We start from the raw sequence: 14,753 nt of genomic DNA, 5'->3' as shown, positions 1-14,753 counted from the left end.
GAGAGGAGTCCCAGCATTTGTGATCAGCTTGTGCACAATTCTGATTGGTTGATGGTTAGGTAACAGGGCAGTGTCACAGAGGTTAACATTAGCACTCTTTGGGTGCCAGTAGATCTGGCAGCTACATGCTTATGGTCATCAAGTAGTTTATTTCTTCCATTTGGTGGGGGTTTTGGCATCTGTAAAACAACTCAGGAATGTGCCTCAGATACTATTATCTGGGTACTTCAGAGCGGAGGGAAAGCAGAGGGTGTTGGGGAGGGGGTCTGTCCCCAGAAGGCACCATAGGGTCCTGCTCTGTTACAACCCCTCCTCCCACAACAAAATATACAGCTTCAGAGCAAGAGGTCTCAGGGGCGGAAATGCCCTCTCCCTCTTATACTGCTCTGGCCCTTGTCCACTCCACCTCTAGTCAATGGACCCTAAAAGTTTATTGGGCACCTCTGCCCCACCAGAGGAGAAGCTGCTACCCCAACAAACTAAGGGCTTCAGTTACTCAGCAGGCCTAGAAAACTCAAGCACTGCCTGCCCCAGCTGCACGCCTCCACCCTGCCAGGAGGCATCGAGCCTGGGTGGCACTCTGACCTGGGCTCCTCGGCGGTGCCACACCCCATTGCCTTTCTCTGGAGTGCTTTTGGAATCTCGTCTCCCTCCCCCAGCAGAAATACTGGGCCTGAGGCCTGTAAGCGCTTCCCACCCCACCAGGCCTTGCCCACACAGCCACAGGGTCAGCCTTGCACAGACCTCCTTCCCCGTGGGAAAAGCACGCAGGAGAGAGGAGTGGGGAGTCCTGCTTCTCAGTGTGACAGACAGGGAACAGGGACGGCGACTAAAGCGCCTCCAAGGGTCCAGGAGCACAGCACCCAGAATCCCATGTGTGGCCTGGGACTACAGTACCCAGAATCCTCAGCATGCCCTGTCCCCATCCGGGGACTACATACCCAGAATCCTTGGCATGCCCCCATTCTTGGACTACAGCATCCAGAAATCCCAGCGTACCTGGTTGGTGGCCAGTCTGGCGCCACTGTTTCCTGCTCTAATTTTTTCCCTTGAAGGTGGGCAACCAGGACCCGTGAGCATGGGCCTGCAGTGGCCTGGGCAAACCATGTGCCATGGGCCTGTTCCCGGTTAATGCAGGGCGGACTGAGGCCAGGGGACTCCTCCTGCTGCCGGCTGGACTTTATCTCTGTGTGCTCCTGTGGGGCCCTGAGTCCTCTCCCCTGCCATTGGGCTCTCATGCCAGTGATGGTCACCTGGCACCAGAGGCATCTGCGTCTCAACCCCAGGTTTCTGCCCAGCCCAATCTTTGAACCTCTGTGACTTCCCTGCCAGCCCTAGGGCTTGAGAGCCATACCCGCTTCCGTCTGGTGGGAAGGCCTTTCCAGCTTAGCACTCTCTTGTTTCTCCCTCCTGATTGTTACTGAATTGGTTGAGCCGGGGCCAGGACCCCTTGCCCAGGCCAGGTAGATTCTTTTTCCGATCAGATTCGCACAGCTGAGACAGATGAGACAGATGCTGAGACTGGAAGAGCACAAGCTTTATTCAATGGCCAAAGACTGGCAAAGTGGCAACCTAGCTCGCAAATAAAACATCTCAACCCAACTCGGTTGCAGACACCAAATATATAGGGGGGTCGAAGTGAAAGGTCTGCATAGGGTGGGTGGGGATTGGAAAGAGTGGGAGGAATATTAATGACTTAACAGGGATGTGGTTGGACCTGGCATTGATGCAACTCCTTTTCAATCCTTGTATGGGAGTTTTGGGTTGTTGTCGTGGCAATTGTCAACTGTCATGGTGCTGGTGGGTATGTCACTTATCATGCTAATATATTACCGTGAGTATGTAATAAGGCTCAAGGTCGACTGGAAGTCAAATCTTCTGCAGTCTTGGGCCTAGTTGGTTGTAATAAGTTTTTGTGTTTTTCTCAATGCAGCTTCCTCCTAAAACATAGATTAAGAGTAATTGGGTTTCATTCAAGGAAGGGGCAGGGGTATGAACCTGGGGCAAAAGAGTGATATTTCAACATTTTGATCTATCTTGTGCCTTTTCTGTTGTATGAAAAATTCTGAAGTTGTATGATTTTGAAAAAAAATCAAAATTGCATGTGTTTTTAAAATTAAACTTGAGAGTCTACAGTCTTTAGGAATATTCACTAGCTACTTAGAACTCCTTATTTGATATAAGTGGGACAAATCTCAGACAATGAGATTTTTGTCTGATTGCATTGTGTAACGTCTTCTGAGGTACCAGAAGACATTTGATATTTCTGCTGTCTTAGCAAAGGACTTTCCACTCTCATATGTTTCCCTGACCATGCCCTGCATTTTATCTTTGTTTAGAATCCTTTTTTTTCCAGGGGGAGGTAATAAAGGTTATTTTGGGAGATACAGTTAAACAAAATTAAAATCATGTACATTAGCAACATAACTCAACATCCTTAACTTGGTATAAGAGTAACACATTTTCTTGCTTTCCTGTATTCTGTTAAATCACCATAAGCTAAACAGATAAGCTGAATTTCATCTTCACTGTTTTTGCTTATGCTCTGATGCCAAACCAAACTTTTCATAAGTCTCTTTGATCTCTGAGTCCATCTCATCAATATCATCCAAGTGTGGATCACCAGCCCCTGATAAATCTGTTCCATTTTCTTTTTAATCTGGAAAAAAAAAGTCTTCTCTTTTAAGTAATTCTCAATATTTCCCTTGATAATCTGAATCAACTGCAGGGAAAAGAATGCCATCAGATGTGTAGGATTTTGGTTCATTCATAAAATAGTCTCACCTTCAGGTGCTGCTTCTCTATTGAGGTTGCATGGGTTCTACCCCAGTTTCCTGAGCAGAGTTCTACAAGATTCTTGAGCATCTGATTTACATCTCTGTGGCCATTTGCATCTAGGATGACACTTTCAATTCTTTAAATAATTTCTTGGATACCAATCTTTCCTTTTTCCTTCCAGTATCTTCCAAGGTGACCCTGTCAACTTCAGTAACAGTACTGCACAAATTAAGTTGTTGTCCAGAGGGTTAGAAAAAAGGGCATCCAGCATCTCCTGAAGAGGACCTGCTGTCATAACCTGGTTCATTTGTTCCCTTGATCTCCAGGTTAAGATAAATTTCTTCCAATAAGAGTAAAAATGCATGGAATCATTTTCAAGTCACTTCATTTTTTTTGCATCTTGTTTCTTAACTTCATAATAATTCTGGTATCTTTAAAGTAGGAATTAGTGGAAACTGCCACTCTCTGAAAGTTGCCAATTGCTAGGTCCCATGTAAGAGGATTTGAGATAGACATGGCATGGCCTGTTGATACATGGCTTCTCCATGTTCTTGCAAAACATCATCTGTTGTAACACAGCCATTCACAGTGTCTGCAAACCATTCAGTTTCAGTTTCCAAACCTATGAAATGGTTTGTAAGATGATTGAAAAAGTCCTGAACATTTTCATACAGAGTGGGATAATCCTCACAAGCATCCTCATGGGATTCTGTATAATTAGAGGAACAAATTGGAGGGTAAAATTCGGGGCATTCACAGACAGCTTTGACATGAATAAGGAGCCACAGCCACCCGGGGCTTGGCCAGCGCTGACCCCGAGTTCTGCAGTGGCGTGTCAGCCTGTGAACTCAATTCGTTCCCAGGAGGGCTCTCTTACAGGATGGTTCTCAGCGAGAAGTGCCTATAGTCCGTTTCTAAATTTTAGCATTTTATGTTATCTGGAGAGACAGGGAATTGCCCAAGTCCTGGCCCCTTTTTGTTTAATAGTCCTTTTAGCTGTCTCTCTCTCCTTTTTGCCATTTAGTTTAAGCAGCAAGGAAGAAGCAGCCAGGAGACACTCAGGACTTTCTGGAAATCTTAACTAGTTCACCCAATGCTTGGGCTCATTTTGAATTTTCCACATTACTGTAGGAACACTTTTACTAAACTTTCTGACACGACATAACAAAGACCCTCTTTCCTCTAGTTTGTAGTCAGATTTTTTGATTCTACCCTTTAAGTCCTCACCAACAGCCTCCTCAAAATATGGACTTCTATTGATAGAACGTTCACACCGAGTCAAGCTTTCACTGACACTTCTGAAATTCTTTTCCCTTTCTCCCGCTGCCTGATACCAAAGCTACTCCCACATTTTAGGTTTTGTTATGACAACCCACTGCTATACGTAACAAAACCTGTATGAATTATGTAATGCCGCTTAACAAATTACCATGCAGTTTGTTAACTTAGAAACACTTACGTTCTCCCACAGTTTCTGTGGGTTCAGTATCTGGGAGGGGGTTAGCTGGTGGTTCTGATTCATGACCTCTCATGAGGTTGCAGCCAAGTCATCATCATTACCGTCTGGTCCTGGAGGATCTGCCTCTAAGGTGAGTGTTACTCCTTTGCCTGGTACATTATTGCTGGTGGAGGGCAGTTCCTCCTGGTTCCCTGCGTGTGTTTGCTTGAGTGTGGCTCCAGGCACCGCCCAGAGTCTGAACCGCGAGAGACAGCAAGGAGGAATAGCCTGTGCTTTATACCTGTTCTCCAGAGTTCCACACACCCCATGCTTTAAAATTTTTAGTTTTCGTTTTTAACACCTTGCCTGTGGTATGGTTCCTGTACAGCAAACTACACATATTTCAAGTGTACAATCTGATGAATTTTGATAGATGTGTGCACCCGTGAAACCACCACCACAATAAAGATAGCTAACGTTTCCATCACTCCCCAAGAAGTGCAAATTTTGAACTCCTGATTTATCCCTTCCCACCCCGCTTACCCCCTGGTAATCATAAGTTTGTTCTCTATGTCTGTGAGTCTGTTAATGTTTTGTCATTAAGTTCATTTGTGTCCTTTTTTTTTTTTTTTAAGATTTCACATATAAGCAATATCATATAGCATTTTTCTTTCTGTTTCTGGCTATGTCACATGACTTTTTGTTAAATGAAAAACTCCAAATTCAGCCCACACTCAAAGGTAGAGGAATTAGGCTCTCCCTCTTGAAGAAATGATCAAGGAACTTGTGGGCCTATTTAAACCATCAAGCAGGACCATTTTATATCTCTTTTCTCAAGGATCACAGTGCTTTCTACCTGATGTGCAGTTTCTGAAAACACTTGCTTCATATGCTTGGTCACTTTTCTAGTTGCTGATGGTAATGGGCCAGTCTCATGCTGGCTGTATCAGAGATTTCAAGGCACTGCTTTGGACCTTACATGCAGATTTTCTTCTCTCTGGCTTCAATTTCCTCATCTTTAAAGTGAAAATTTTTGCCATAAGAAGAGACAGCAACAGAAAGATACTGTTTTGCTCTCTGCTTCCATTCCCAAAGCATTCAATTGTTTCCTTATTTACCTTTGAGTCACCTTAGACTTGGGAAGAGAATGTTAAGTAGCAGCAATAGTCTACTTTATCGTATAAATTATCTGCCCTTTTATCGTACAAATTATCTAACATTTGACTCTGGCTGCCTGTTGCCTAACACAGGCCCAGGCATTACAGGCACCAATAAAAGTGTGAACAACTCCTGGGCATATATCCAGAGGGAACTTTAATTTGAAAAGACACCTGCACCCCAATGTTCATAGCAGCACTATTTACAGTAGCCAAGATATGGAAACAGCCTAAATGTCCATCAACAGATGGCTGGTTAAAGAAGTTGTGGTGTATTCATACAATGGGATACTTCTCAGCCATTAAAAAAAATGCAACAATGCCACTTGCAGCAACATGGACGGACCTGGAGACTATAATTTTAAGTGAAGTAAGCCAGAAAGAGAAAGAAAAATACCCTATGATGTCACGTATATGTGGAACATTTTTTAAAAAGACAAATGAACATATTTACAAAACAGAAACAGATACAGATGTAGAAAACAAACTCATAGAAATGAAGCGGGGAAAGGGAGTGGAAAGGGATAAATTGGGAGTTTGAGACTTGCAGATACTAACTGCTATATAGACAAAAAAACAATAAGGTTCTACTGTAAAGCACAGGGTACTATATTCAATATCCTGTAGTAAGAAAGGAAAAGAATATGCAAAGGAATATATGTATGTATATGTATGAATGAACTGTTATGCTGTGCACCAGAGATTGACACAGCATTGTAAACGGACTATCCTTCAATTAAAAAAAAGTGTGAATGACTCAGTACTGCTCTCTTTCTCTGACTTGTACTAGCTCTGGAATGTGAGCACAAGGAACAGGGCAATACAGAAGTACGATAGGGGCCGGGATGCTGGCTCAGGGAGATGTAGCTCTGGAAAGGTGTGTGCAGCTCACTTCTTACTGTTAATGAAAACTGATTATGGTCCAGATGCCGATACTTCTCCATTTGTGTGCTCTATGAACCATGTTTGGGAAGTATTGGAAAGGGGCTCCCAGGCCCCATTTGATACTTTCACACTTGTAGATGTCTAATGAAAAAAAGCACAACCTAAAAGTTGAGAATTACGTTTTATTTGGGGATGTGGCTGAGGACTGTAGCCTGGAAACAGCTCCTCGTGTAGCTCTGAGGAACTGTTCCAAAGAGGTAAGGGAGGAGCCAGGTTATATAAGAGTTTTTGTTGAAAAAAAAGAATTCAGACATTACAATATTATTGCTAATAATGAAAAACATACACTTCAGGTTAAGGATTTTAGTGTTTGTCTGTGTATGGGAAGATTCAATAATCTGGGCTCATTGAAATTATTCCTTTGATGTGCACCTAAACTGTCTAGGGTCAGTATCTTGGCTTTTCTTATTTTTTTAAACCCTAAATTCCCCTCAGGGTGCACCTTTGGGAAGGGGCTGCTGAAGTGGCTGATGGCTTGATGGAAGCATAATCTGTTGTCTACATGGACCTGTACCCATGTTATTATGTCTTCACACGTAATCTGTGTCTGTACATGGATGAGTGATCTTTTTCTCTTCTTCTGGGCCCTAAAACATCCCACCAAAGGGATTTATGGTAGGTTGACTCTTGGTCTCTCTCCTGGGAATAGAAGCCACTCTGACGTGGTAATTGATAGCTGTAGTCATTCCTCAGAAATTTCTGCTTGTGTTCAAATAAGGGGAGCTCCAAGAAGGCTTTTTTCTGCATCTAAATCTCAGGTATCTTCAGCTTAAAGTATCTTTATACCAACTATGGGGTTCCACCTGGCTTTCCATACCTCCAAATTTGTTCTTCTTTTTCAGGATTCCTTGATCTATTCTGAGCCCCTTGCCTTTTCCACATCAATTTTAGATTGGTTGTCAATTTCTGCAAAACACCACCTGGCATTTTGGGAGGAAGAGCTGACAGTCACCATGGCACAAGGAAAGTGGGGGTGTGACACCCAAAACCCCAGGTGTCTAGGCTCAGCAACAAGGGAAGGCGGGGCTGCCTCCTGGGGTGTGGGGAGTGGCAGGATCACAGTCCTGTGAGGGACCTGTCAGTCTCAAGGTGAGAAGGGGACACAGTGGTTGGACAGATGCATTTGGCCTGAGAGAGGGGTCTGGGGGGAAGGGAGAGCCCAGGTGGGTGCAGGTGGATTACAGCAGACTTTGATTACTTTTCCTTTGTAAGTAAACTGTCACTTCTGTCTTGAAGTTTGACACCTATTTCTCTATGCATCAATCTAGCTTGATCAATCTAGCTAGAGAGTTAATACGCAGGCCCTTTCTCCAGCTCAGAGAAATATTCTACAATTTGATTAATTATTGCTTCTCCTCCATGTGTTCTTTTTACTCTTTCTAGAGCTGCTATCATTCAAGTGTTAGACCAGCTCAATCTATTCTCCCAGATACTCAGCTTTCTTCACCATGTCATTGCTAATTTATCCACTAAATTCTTCAAGAAATAACCCTTGAGCTCCTGCTGTAGATAGTTATTCTTCCAGGTAGGTGCGTATTTTGATGAACAAATCCCTTTCCCTCATGTGGTTTATCTTTTAGTGAGAGATGACAGAAAATAAAAATTAGGTGTATTTCAAGAGAAACATAAAGCAAATGAAAGTGGACAGGAAGCACTGGTAGTTGCTTTTTTCCCAGAGTTTGCCAATGACAGCTTCATGGGCAAATTACCATCAGCCCAGCAGAAATTTATAGTAAGAGTCACGTATACAGCCTGGAGGTCAAAGCAGATCCCCATCTCTTTATTTTTAACTCCACTTTAAAATAGTTCTTCCATTGAAACATTCTAGATTGCTGTAACTTGAGTCACTATTTCCTTTGAAGTTTAAAATTAACTGTTTAATTGAAAAGTATGGTTTGTAACTGAAGTCTGGTTGTGTACATGTAATGTCTTTGCTCTCCTTTTGAAACTCTTTCCGTATTTTAACTATAGTTATCTAAGTTGTCCTCTCTTTCCTCCAGAGAATCTAACCCCTTCAAATTGTATCCATTTTATTCTAACTCATTTTTATCCCTTCTGTCCTAAATTCAAAACTGAGTTGATCCTTTGTGGCAAAAGAGAGGGAGAATACCTAAGCAGACTTATTCTGACCCACCCTCACTTAGTCATTGTGTACTGATAACGTAGCCACTCTCTTCTGGTCATTGTCCCACTGTTCCTCATACTAACTTACAAATGCTTACCTAGCTGACAAAGTCAGAAAAGTCTGCAGAAATTGCTCTGTTGAGAGAGGCTAAGACCTAACTCATTTTAGTCACACAAGGTTTCCACCAACCATTTTGGTCAAAGAAGGCAGTTGCTTTAATTATGAGGAGAGAAATAAGAAACCCATTTCATATCGTTATTTTTCTAGAATATCCAATGGATAGTTGAGAGACCAAGCAACACTTGGAGGGTTGGAGTACTCAGGTTTATTTCACCTGCGGGCCCAAAGGAGTTAACACTCCAAGTTCTGGACCCCATTTGTAGGTTTACACAGGCTTTTATAGGGTTTTAGCTTTCGATTAAGTTTGTACCATATGCAAATGAGGTGTTAGAAATGGGCCAATCAGGAGTGAGCTACTGAGAACAAATGGAATTTTAGGGGTAAGTTTCATCTTCCTAGAAGCAAGCTGCTTTACAGAAGCACAAAAATGGGAAGGCAATGGCCCTGCCTGGGAGGTCTTGCTGGTCCCTTTGTGGGTTTTTCCCCTTCATAAGTATTAGGAAACAAAAATATTTTGGGGAGACTAGAGGGTAAGTGGGATGTAAATGATTTTAATGAATAGGTTTAAGGTATTATTTTCAGTGATAAAAAGGGAGATAATATATGGAAAAGTAGAGAGGAATTGCAAAGATACACAAAAAAGGAAGAAAAGATAGACAATGAAAATAAAATATCTCAGTGGAAAAGCTAGGAGAAAAGAAAGAAAACAACTTTATCTTCTCCCCCTATTTTTTTTTTCTCAAGATGATTTCCTATAACTGCCTTAAATGCATCTCCATTATTAGGTTGCATTTTTGTCAGTTAGGCCAATACTTACTGGACAATAGGCTTTACTCTCTTTCTTGGACAGAGTACCCCAAACTTTGTTCCTTTGTTCAATTACCAATGGAATACATGCTACTCATTTTAATGAGAAGTGTCAGGCCATGTTGGGGACACAGCATCCAGCAAAGCAGAATAGTGTCAGCAACACCAGAGCAAAACGGCATCACTGGCATTGTGGTAAATCCTTCAGTAACACAGAAATCCTGCCATTAATTGCAGCTGCTTATTTTTTAAGTGTAGAGAATTCATAAAATGAAATAAAAAATCAGTGAATGTAAATATTTAATATATTTCAAATACAAGTTGTTAGAATAGGCATTTTTTCAAAATATCAAGGAAATCATAAATTTCATAAAATAAAACAATGTGTAGTGCTATTATAACAACTGACTGGTAGAAAATTATTGAGGCACTGCATTAACTAATGAAGTAACCATAAAACATAGAACAAAACAAAGAAACTTGAAAATTAAATATTATTTGATTTTTTGAACAAGCTTGCTTCAAAGACAGTATGCAGCAAAGACAGGGTCCCTTTTGGATACTTAGTATATTCTTGCTTAAAAGTGTCCAGCTGCTAAAATAGCTCTTTCAAACTCAGTACTATTCCTGGAAATTGAAAGGAGATAGTTGTAAAGTAACTCAAAATTGTTTTCTCTGATTCTGTAATCTTGAAATATTCTTATCACTTGTTTGAGGACTTGGAGGAGGTTCTTGGTACATTCTTTTTTCTGGGACCTGAACCATTCTATTATAAGTAAGTTGTAATTTTTGTCTCAAATAGAGCATTGTGTTTACTTTTGTCATCTTTGGATTCATCATGTATAAACAAAGATTCTGATGCAGGGTTACGTGTATCAATTTCAACACTGTCGTGTTCCACTTCTTAGAAAAAGCGTTTGAAGTAAATAAAAACATTCTTAAAAACAGAAGCTTTGCAATACTGCTGGATGCTCAGACTGAGACTCTTATGGGCACAGACAAATGTATAACAATAGATCACTCATTTCATCAATTTATCTTTTTGGCATAAACTGGACAACTGAGTCACTATCCAGATCGCAAGACAAGAAGCGTCATGTTTCATAGGTTCTTCAAACCTTAAAATAAGTTTATTAGACCAAGGCTCTGGATTTTGGCCATTCAATGCGCATGATAGACTTCAATCCCAGGAGACAGAAAGTCAGTGTTAAAAATATTGAAACCGAAATGTCTCTGGCTTACTGTGTGCTTAGACTGTGGCACAGAAAATCATAAATGCATAAAACATAATGATAGACTGTGATAAGGGCAATAAAATTTAAAAAATAAGGACAGGTTAAAGTAGAGAGAGTAGTTGAGAAGAGCTATTTTTGGAATGTTTATTAAACACAACTGGAAATACACCTTTGAGGAGATGATATTTGAGTAAAACTCTAAGTGAAATGAACATTGAGTACCAAACATTAACCATAATTTCTGGTTAAAATGTTCCATAGATAGAAAACCAACACCTACAGGGATTTGAAGTAGATGCTTAAGGTATTCAAGAACCTTCTTGTAGACCACAGGGGCAGAAAGTGAGTAATCAGAGGCATCGTAGTAGAAGGTAATGGTGGAGGGAAAGGCAGAGACAAAATACAGCCAGTACGATATGCATTTAAAGTAGTTTAGATTTTATTTAAATGTTACAGGAACCCAGTGAGGGAGAGTGGCAGGGGAGTAACATGATTTTAAAACAAATACAGTCTCTTGTGTAGGAAAGAGATGATAAGGAAGAAAAAACATTTCAGTTCTGCTTTATCTGTAGCTCTCACCATTCAAATGATGGCAATTCTGCCTTTTAATTGCTCAGCTGAAAACTATAGAGTCATTAATTATACTCTTTTTAACTCAAACCAGTATAAGGGAATATCCTATCAAGTCCACCTTAAAGCTCTATCCAGAATCTAGCCACTTCTTACACGTCCCCTCTCCCATCCTGCTTTGAATCGCTATCTTCTCCTGCCCAGATCACTGCATTAGCTCTTAACTGAGCTCTTCGCATCTGTCTGTCCTTCTCTACAGTTGTTCTCCAACACGGCAGCCAAAGCATCACTTTAAAGTATAAGCAAAATAACTCACCCACTTGCCAGCAACACTGCTATGCTTCCTATTCACCTTAAGGTAAAAGTCAATGACCTGAGAATGGCATTCATGGTCAGTAACTGCCCCCAGCTCCAGTTTCCTGTCCATCCTCACTGCTTCCCCTTGTCTTCTCCTGACCTGTTAACACCAGCCTCATTAGTAGGATCTGAATAGACCAGGGATTTGGCATTGGGTGCTCCCTCTGCTGTGGACACTCGAGATAGTGGTGTGTCCGGTCACCTCACTCAAACCACTGCCCAGACACTCGCTTTCTCAATGAGACATTCACTCGCCATTCTACGTACACTTGAATGGGGAGTCAAAGCAGGGAAGGAACATGGGAGGCTAATGAGATTTCCAGATGAGAAATTTTGGTAGTTTTAACAAAAGAGTCAACTTTGTAATGATAAAAATGTTCATATGCATGATACATATTTATGAGGAACTTAAAAGATTTACTGATATACCAGAAGAAGGCTGAAAGACAAAGAAATGAAAGAAACCATGGATCAAATAAAGAACACTGACAGAAAAGCAAGTTTAATTCTGGGATTAAAAATCAACCACAGGGGAGGTATAGCTCAAGTGGTAGAGCGAATGCTTAGCATACACAAAGTCCTGGGTTCCATCCTGAGTACCTCCTCTAAAAATAAATAAACAAACCTAATTACCTCCCCCACCAAAAACAAACAAACAAACAAGCAAACGAACAAAAAAACAAAAACCACCACCACCAAAAACAAAAAACCAAGCAAAAATCAACCATTAGTTCGGAATATATGAATTTTGAGATGCCACATCAGGTTTGTATGGAAATGGGAACCGGTTTACCTGGTTAGATGCAGGATTAAACTCGTTTGGTATTTTCAGGTCAAGAACATGAAATAAGGGAAATACAGAATTTGAAAATGAATATACAGGTATGCTTTGTAAAAAGGTAAATGGGGACCTGCTGAGGGTGATGAGTAGAGGAGAGGAAGTTCCATCAGATAATTAGAGGTACCTGTTGGTGGTAGAAAAATATACATAATTTCAATATTAGTGTATGTGATTGAGTGAGCTTGAAGTACATGAAGTGATGATCAGAGAGTGTAAACGTTTAAATCAAGGTGTTACAGGGCATGTAATTACGGGTCATGATGGATTAATAGACATGACCATGGGAAATGGACCAAAATTGGGGGGAGGAGGGGAAAAAATCATAAAATAATTGTCAAAGGATTTAAGCAACCAAGATGGGTGGATTTGCAAGATAGATACTGACGTCATGAAGAATGATGACAACAGTGTTAGAGAAAGGGACACAAGCCTGGGGATGGACAGGATCTAAGAGGAGAGGAGATGCTTGAAAGGAACCTTGGGAGAAAGAAACAGAGCTCGAGAGAGAATGGTCCACGGTATAGCCATCGATGAACATGGACAGGCTTTTGAGGCGGAAGAAGAGAAATGGTGTAGATACGGCAACAAATGAATAGAGCCACCCAAGAGGACTACATGTCCTCAGGTTTCAGTCAGAAAAAGAAAGGAAAAAATGCAAAGAGAATGTGACATTGGAAAATTTGCTGCTGACAAAATGAGGTCCTGAGGGAACAGTGGAAAGGGTATTGGATATTGGAATGTTGGAGGCTGTGCAGAGCAGACTGGGACTAAGATGCATTTGATCAGGTGACCCCTGGAAGATGTAGAGGTTACACGGTGCTAATTCAAACCTTACATACATAGCTCCATACTAACTTCTGTCATGGTGTTTTATTATTTATCATTTACAGAGAAATGAGTAGGTCCGGGACTAATGGAAGAAAGGATTATACATGTATTTTCAAAATGAACCACTAGGGGGCCAGGTGTAAGGGTGACTTCTATATCAGTCCCCGGGGAATAAAAAATTATATTGATAGTGGCAGAAGCTACTCTTGATGGTAAAATGTCAATGGTGTCCCAGATACTTTCAATTGTAGCATAGTTTCAAACCAATAATCTGAAATGTTAATAAGTATAATAACAGAAAAAGATGATATTGAAGAATTGAGGGCCACCCTAAAAACAGTGTGAACGTCACTGTAAATTTTGGGGGTATGATTTGGAGTTAAAGTAAATGATGACCAGTAGGGAGGGTTGATGGATATTTGATCTCAATAATTTAGGGCAAATTAGGACTAGAGAACCTAGTTAGAGCTACAGACTAATGTGATTCTTCTAGTCCCCAGGCTTTCAGTCTGTGTTCTTAGAAGATTGTTGCAGGTCAGAAGCAGTGCCTGGGAGGGGTGGGAGGGCAAGGGAGGGAGAGGCCAAGCTCCCTCACAGTCAGAGGAACTGGGCCTTCATTGGTTTTTCAAACTATTCACTTGTGGGGTTCTGGGTTGTGGGTTTTTTTTTTTTTTTTTGGTGTTTCTTTGTTTTTTAAAGAAAAATTAAAAGTTGCAGATCATGACCAGTCCACTCATTTACACATGAGACAAGAAAGACTAATGAAATGTAATGACTTGTCCTGGGTTATACAGCTGTCAATAGTGTCAGGAACCTGTCCCTTCTGCCTTCCTTTTAAGTCACTTCACTGTGGCTAGTGAGCTCCTGTTTGGCAGTAACTACCATAGAGTATATTTGTTTTTCTTTTAATAATAAATAACATCACCCTGTAATAGTACCTTTTCCATGGGCTTAAACAATACTGAGATTGCCTGAAACTTCAGAGGCTTCCACTGCACTCACGGTAAAAGCCAAAGCCCTTTGAGCAGCTCGAAGGTCCCTTGCTCCCTCTGCTCCCGTTCCCTCTCTCCCACCGGCCCCCGCACACGGCCTCCTGTCTGGTCTAGCCGCAGGCCCTGCCAGGCCCTTGCACTCGTCCTGTGCCAGGCCTGAAGTGCGCCTGCTCCCTCACCGCATTTATAATTTATGAATGAATGAATGAATTGATGAGCAGAAGTAGGATGTACTACAGTAGAAATGACAGGGCTTTTGTTTTTATTTTGAACACAGGTAGCTCAGATGAATAAAACAGTGGAAGTTCTGGGTATTCCACCTGCTCATATCCTTGACCAAGCACCAAAAGCAAGAAAGTTCTTCGAGAAGTTGCCAGATGGCACTTGAAACTTAAAGAAGACCAAAGATGGAAAATGGGTAAAACAGGGAATTTTTTTTTGAGCCTTTATTTCTTTTTACTGAACTGTCTTTAAGCACACTTTTTACTTGAAATTAGTGTTACAGTTAATTGGTTCCATTGGTAACTTAAGTATATATATTTTTTATAGTTTGACCTAAA

The 14,753-nt window shown here is 41.2% G+C and overlaps 1 protein-coding gene and 1 pseudogene across 6 annotated transcripts in view; one reads left to right on the top strand and one right to left on the bottom strand.

The window, feature by feature from the left end:
- LOC105095648 (E3 ubiquitin-protein ligase HERC2-like) overlaps positions 1–14,753 on the top strand; it is a 60,094-nt gene that overhangs the window by 4,138 nt on the left and 41,203 nt on the right. For all 6 annotated transcript variants that reach the window (XR_010378530.1, XR_010378533.1, XR_010378532.1 and 3 more), the window contains exon 3: positions 14,471–14,611. The gene's annotated coding sequence lies outside the window, so the exon portion shown is untranslated. The remainder of the gene's footprint in view (positions 1–14,470; positions 14,612–14,753) is intronic.
- On the bottom strand, positions 2,526–4,300 carry LOC105095650 (polyadenylate-binding protein-interacting protein 1-like; annotated as a pseudogene).

The sequence above is a fragment of the Camelus dromedarius genome, chromosome 31, assembly GCF_036321535.1.
Source record: "Camelus dromedarius isolate mCamDro1 chromosome 31, mCamDro1.pat, whole genome shotgun sequence".
NCBI lineage: Eukaryota > Metazoa > Chordata > Mammalia > Artiodactyla > Camelidae > Camelus > Camelus dromedarius.
Note: the sequence above shows the minus strand (reverse complement) of the source record. Positions and strands in the feature narration are given on the sequence as shown.